Raw genomic sequence first — 7,161 nt, 5'->3', positions numbered from 1 at the left:
CTTTTGCTCAAAAACATATTGACTTCCTCAAACCTGTCATCGAGGAAGGGCGGATCAAGATGTACCAACAGAAGATTCAGGCTATCACAAATTGGCCGCCGCCTAAGGATATCCACGCCTTGAGGGCGTTCTTTGGCCTATGCAACTTTTATCGGCGATTTGTGAAAAATTACTCCCTCATCGTAGTACCATTGATAAAACTCCTCAAAAAGGTCACGCCTTGGGATTGGGGACCTAGGAGAGCGGAGGCTGAAAACGGTTGTTTCTAGTAGCCCCGTCTTGGCCCTCCCTGATTTGGCCAAGCCATTCGAGGTACTAACGGATGCCTCCGACTATGCCCTTGGTGGAGTCTTGCTACAAGAAGGGCATCCTGTAGCGTACGAGAGCCGAAAGCTGAAGGATGTAGAGCGGCGCTATGCCGCCCATGAGAAAGAATTATTAGATGTCATCCATTGCTTACGCCTTTTGAGGCACTATCTGCTAGGAACCCTGTTCATGGTCAAGACAGACAACACAACCGTTAGCCATTTCATGACCCAGCCGAAGTTGAATGTCATGCCAGGTGGCAGGAACTCCTAGCGGAATTTCACTTCAACTTGGAGTACCGAAGTGGTAAGACTAATCATGTTGCTGATGCGCTCAGTCGGAGAGCTGATCTAACACTGGTGTGCCTACTCGCCACCCTAAGGGGGAGAGAAATAGCCACCACCATAAAAGACCAAATACAATATCTACTCATCAAGGATCCTACTGCACAGTATTTGGTTGAATTAGTAGGACTGGGCAAGAGTCGCCAGCTCTATATGGAAGATGGTTTCCTGAAAGTGAAAGGGAACCGACTTTATGTTCCTAAAGGAGGAGATCTGCGAAGGACTCTTCTGGCGAAATGTCACGATACTTTGTGGGCCGGCCATCCCGGTGAAGAACGCACCATGGCATTACTTCGTCGTGCATATTCTGGGCCTCAAATGGCCGATGACGTCACTTAGTATGTGAAGACTTGTCTAGTATACCAGAAGGACAAGTCGGACCCTTGACACAAGCGGGACTCTTGGACCACTAGTTGTCCCAAAGAGACCTTGGGAAAAGCGTTTCCCTGGATTTCATCACCGGATTGCCCAGGTCAGAGATCTCATAACTATCTTGGTTATGGTGGATCGATTTTCCAAGTATGCTACCTTTATAGCAGCCCCACAATATATATTAGCGGAAGATACAGCTCGACTCTTCTTCTCTCATGTTGTCAAATATTGGAGCCTGCCTAAAGATATCGTTAGTGATCGCGACTCACGCTTCACTAGCAACTTTTGGACCCAACTCTTTCAGTTCCTCGGGTCAAAATTGAGTCACAATTCAAGTTTTCATCCGCAATTTGATGACCAGACGGATCGGTTCAATGCCATGCTGGAGGAATATCTCAGACACTTTGTAACCAGATCGCAGAAGAACTGGGTGAAGCTTCTGGATGCTGCTCAACTGTGTTTCAATTCACAATAGAGCTCTAGTACAAACAAAAACGCTTTTAAATTTTTACTGGACAGCAACCGCTACTCCTACACACAGTGAATGCACCAAACATGTCAAAATATCCTCGAGCTGCTAGCTTCTCAAAAGAATGGAAGCGAAATTTGGAAATAGTGCAGAGCTATCTTGTCAAATCCCAAAAGCGGATGAAGATACATGCTGATCAAAATCGTCGCTTTGTTGAATACCAAGTAGGAGACAAAGTGATGGTCAAAATCCAAAAGCGCTGTCTGTTTGTAGGGGTCCATGACCCCCACCTATTGAAAAAATACATTGGACCCTTGTCCATTGAAAGTCGCATTGGGAAAGTTGCATACCGGGTGGATACCCCAGTTTGGTGGAAAATCTATCCCGTCTTCCATGTCAGTCTTCTGAAACCTTTTCGGGAAGACATGAAGGATCCTTCACGGAGCCATTCGAGGCCCAATTCAACAGGGAAAAGGCGTGCTGAAGCTATTCTTGATGATCGAATGATTCATGCCTCAAGGAAAGATCACCAAGAGTTCTTGGTGAAATGGCAGGGCTGTGATGCAGAGGAGAATACTTGGGAGAGAGGAACAAACCTCAAAGCCTAAAAGAGCCTAATTGATGATTATCTTGCAAGTAATCTGAGGACGTCACCAACTTAGGTGGGGGAGAATGTCATGGGCGGTTTTCCATCCATGCCCCATGACCCCTTGGACGCGCCCCATGGCGTCGTAGCAAGCCTTGCAACGCCTAGAGCCATGGACGACCCTGTGGTCTTGGCTGCGCCAAATGACAAGCTTGCATGTGCCTCTGTCACCCCACCGATAGCCCTCGCCAATGCCCAGCCGCAGGCAGATGCCAACAACGCCGCGCGCGCAGACCGTGATGCCAATAACAAGGTTGCTGACAATGGACATGTTCCTACCTTGTAGAAAACTAAGTCCTTTTCGCTGTTAATATATACTCCCTCCGTTCCAATTTATGTGAACCTGTTTGACTGGGCACGAAGTTTAAGAAAAAATGAAGACTTTTGGAATTTGTGGTCCTAAACAAGTCAAAAAGGGGCCCAGAATATTTGTGTGGTTATAAAAGTTTCTCATTAAGGGTAGAATTGTAATTTTAAGCTAAATTGATACTAAATTTAGAAAGGGGTCATTCTTTTTGGAACAGACCTAAAAGGAAATAGGTTCACATAAACTAGAACAGAGGGAGTAGTAGTTTTATTTCATGTACTTCCGTTATGTTCCTGTAGCTTAGTTAGGTCAAGTCTTGTAAATTTGGTTAATTTTTTGTAAGCACTATTAGGGGGATCAAACAATCAAATTTTCTAACAAGCAAACAATTCTATGTACTGGTGTCTCTCTCCCTCGACACCGTGTTGCTTTTCTGTAATAGCTTTCATTAATGCAATCAAGCTTTCTTTCATTCTCAGTTCTCATTTCTGTTCTCTGAATTGCTCTTGACATTGATTTTCCCGTATGACACTGACAATCTCGTCTAGCGGATACGAAGGGGACCTCAGTTGGCGGATAGTAACTGCAGTGACATCAGTTGTTTATAGCCTGTTTGGCCAAGCTTCTCAAGAGGCCTAAACTGCTTTTTTTTCCAAAAGTACTTTTTTTCCCTAACTTGAGGTAGGGTTGTTCAAAACCGAACCGAAACCGAAAACCGAAGCTTAATGGCTTACTGGTATCAGGTTAACGGTTTAACGGACGGGGAACATATTGAAATTTTTTTATTAACGGCTTATCGGTTTGGGGCGGATTATTCAATTTTCTTAACGGATAATCCATTAACCCGTTAAGAATATATATATATATATATATATATATATATATATATATATATATATATATATATATATATATATATATATATACATATAAAATTTGTTTTTATCCATGTATATATTATATTAAATAACCNTGACAAAAGACAGAATTTGTTGTCTGAAACAAGATAACAACACCAGTTACACCACTGCTTCATCAACTTTGCCTGGGTTTTAAGGCATCCTAGAATTCAAAGCATGACGAACATTTGTTTTAACAACGGCCAATTGGAAATCTTTCACATGGACTAAGGCCAATGTGCATAAACAAATAAGATTCTAGACAGATGATTTACCCATCACTTTGTCTCTTATGCTTCGTCCCTCTTAGTACGTCGACCACCTATTTAAACATACAGAGACTAAATTTTATTTTATTTTGATTGAATTAGGCCGATAAACCGCCCGATAACCGTCCGATAAGAGCTAAACCGATACCAATCCGCCCGATATCTTATCGGGTGGCTAGCGGATTAATACACTTAAAAGCCGATAACCGATAAGCCAAACCGTCAAGAGTAAACAACCGCCCAATCCGCCCGATAAGCAGCCCTAACTTGAGGTGTTTGGCCAAGCTTTTTTGGAAGAAAAAAGTACTTTTTGGAAGAAGCAGAAAAAAGTAGCTTCTTTCCAAAAGCAGAAGCAGAAGCAATTTTGACTTTTCTTCTTACCTAAAATACCCTTAACAAAATATAGTATATACCAAAATAACCGTTAAACCTAATACATAGGATATTAATGTATAAGTATTTCTTCTTATTTTTAGGATAGCTTTCTAATATATAGTGACTTTAGGGGTGAATGCTTTTATATTTGTTGAATGAATTTTAATATATTTAACTTATTAGAAGAATTAAGTACTTTTTAATTTTATTTTTATATTTTACTTAAATAAGATAAAAAGATTTTAATTATTGCCTGTAATAACAAATTTTTGAGCTTATTTATTTACTTAAAATATTAACTATTAAGTAAATCTATTCATGTCCTTATTCGTAATTTCATACTTAAAAGCACTTTTTGAAAAGCTTGGCCAAATATAAATTATTGCTCAAAAGTGCTTTTCAGAGTGATTAGCCAAACACAAACTGCTTCTCTCCAAAAGTACTTTTTCCAAAAGCACTTTTGAAAAAAGCACTTCTCAAAATAAGCTAATTCCTCCAGCTTGGCCAAACAGGCTATTAGCCTTACATCGCCCTTCCAAAGAATCTCAAGAAGGCACCGCATAACAGTAATAATGCTTAGAAAGTAAGAACTGAATGTGGTATAAGAACAACATGATTTATGGTTAGTCCAGTTCGTCATGGACATATGATTAATTTCAATTTATAAAAAAATGAATGAAAAAAAGAGTACTGGATGTCATGGGTCATGAACGAAGTTTCACCTCACAAATTAAATAGTATAGATATCCACATTACAAAACGTTAAAATGGATGACAAACGTATAGGTAAACAATATTTTAATTTAATAGTGAAAATGAACTTGGACTTTTCAGAGAAACAAGGTAATTATACTCATGAATTTGTCAAGTAGACGTCTAAATTTCCACTTGTTTTATTTCAACCTATATATATATATATAGCGTTACCCCTTTTTGGAGTATATCTTGCACCAAATAATGGAAAAGAAAATATCGGTTGATACCTTTGGATACATCCTTGTGAGCTTAAACGCCAAAAATCCAATAAGAAAAGAAAAAACTTGTAAATGAGTTCATGGTTAATAAATTGTTGCTTAAAATAATATATTCTTGCTGTCAGGAATGGACATTGATATTTTCTTTTTCTTTTGGGGCTAAAGGAACTTGATAAAGAATAATCTACTAAAGAAAATAACATCCAAGAAAGGCGTCTCCCATCACCAATTAATGGTCAATTTTTGTATTCTATTCGATAGTGATATTAGATATCCATTTTTCCTATCTGCTATCAATGGCTGAGGCCTGAGTGAAGGCATCTATTTGTTATTTAATTATATATTTCATACACCGTTTTATTACCTTAAATTGTCGAAAATATCTTTCTCCAAATAGTGGATTATACAGGTATCTCATCCATCTTCTGACAAATATCCCAAATCATACCTGTCACACCTTCTTTTTCACACACCTACCCCGAAAGGATAGTGTATAAGGGAGTTTTTTCACTTTAAGTGACATTATTCGAATTGGGATTATTTATTTATTTCAGAGTCGCCACTTGGGATAGGTTTGGCTTTTGGTGTCCCAAGTCACCGGTTTATCTTGAATCTCAAATCGAGGAAAATTTCGACTTCCCGAATGGAGTTTGCGAACCAGAAATTCTGAATAAGGAATTCTGTTGACCCGGGGGAAGGTGTTAGGCACCCCCGGATCCCGTGGTTCTAGCACGGTCGCTTAAACTATTATAAATGGCTTAATATCTGATTTTAATACATGTCAGCCTATAGTGCAATTTTAAAATTATTTACCGCTTTTAATTAATTTTAAAGAAATTGAACGTCGTTTAAAACATGTTTTTGGATCACGTCACATGAAATGCACCCGGATCCGCGACACATTTTATTCAACGTTTTGGGATTTGGATTTGGGTTTCATGAAATGCACACCCGAGTTTAAGAAGATGGATTTATTAAAGAACGCGCCTAAAATGACTAACGCGTTATTAACTTTGCGGGAGGCCATGAAAATTCGCTAAATGGCACGTCCCGATTTCTAAGTATTTTTTAATGAAGTAATTAAAAAGGGCCACGCAATTGGTGATTTTATTTGGCGCGGCGCACCTCATTTTATTTTAAGGGCCATCCTAAAAAGGACTATTATTCTCTATTAAAGATTGTCTCTAAAGACCTAGTTAATTCACATTGTTTATTACTATTAAAAGTATTCAAAGAATTCGGGCCTCAAGATCAAGTCCAAACTTAAACAAGAGGGAAACCCCTTAATTTAAATTTGCTACTTATCTTGAAAGGCCCAAAATTATATTGCAAAATTAAACTAATGATTTCAAGTGGGAATTCAGGCCTCTAGCATCTTGGGCTTCAAAATCAGCCCAAGAAGAAAGATATATCATCCAGTTTTATGAGAAGCTGCCTGATATTGGGCTTCAATACAGGCCCAATTCGGAGGCAAGCTAGAAAATAGGGACTCAAAGTCAAACCCCTGACCAATCTATAATTTGATAAACGGACCAATTCAAATGAGTTGGTCATATTTGGGCTTCTCGTTAAACAACTGGGCCAGCATCACACCCAATTTTTCATAATCCAATAATATGAGCAATAACAGAGATGAATTCAGTATTAACACATAAATGTGAAATCCAAGACTTGATTGCCTAATTTTAAAACCTTGACATCAATTAATGGTGATTCAACTTACGAGCCTACTCTTTTGCTTTACTTTTAATGGCAAATAGACGGATGAACTCTATTAATTAACAGGTCTAAGGCTAAAACATGAACAACTGGGTATTTTTATGTTTTGCAGACCTATATGACTCCAATCAAATGCCCTGAGAATTAAGCTATGGAAATACAAGCAACACAACAATTTTACAACTACTTTAAGCTTTAAAAGTCAACTACATTTTGAAACATGGTGGTAGTCCTTTGAAGGACTTGAAGATTCATACACAATGGACGAGTAGTGAAGTCTGGTAAATTTCAACGTATTTCGACACTTAAAACTAACATAGCTTGTAAACAAATTTATACTACTGGAGTTATCATGAATGAACAAATGAAGCATAGTTCAACAGTCCAGATCAATTACAGAGAAGGCTCAGCTAAATAATGGAACTAAATCGAGCCACAATGGTCTAAATGAACATAGATCAATCATGAGAAACATGCTTGG

The sequence above is a fragment of the Nicotiana attenuata genome, chromosome 2, assembly GCF_001879085.1.
Source record: "Nicotiana attenuata strain UT chromosome 2, NIATTr2, whole genome shotgun sequence".
In the NCBI taxonomy this organism is placed as follows: domain Eukaryota; kingdom Viridiplantae; phylum Streptophyta; class Magnoliopsida; order Solanales; family Solanaceae; genus Nicotiana; species Nicotiana attenuata.
The sequence above is the reverse complement of the archived record's forward strand: the minus strand, read 5'-3'. Positions refer to the sequence as shown.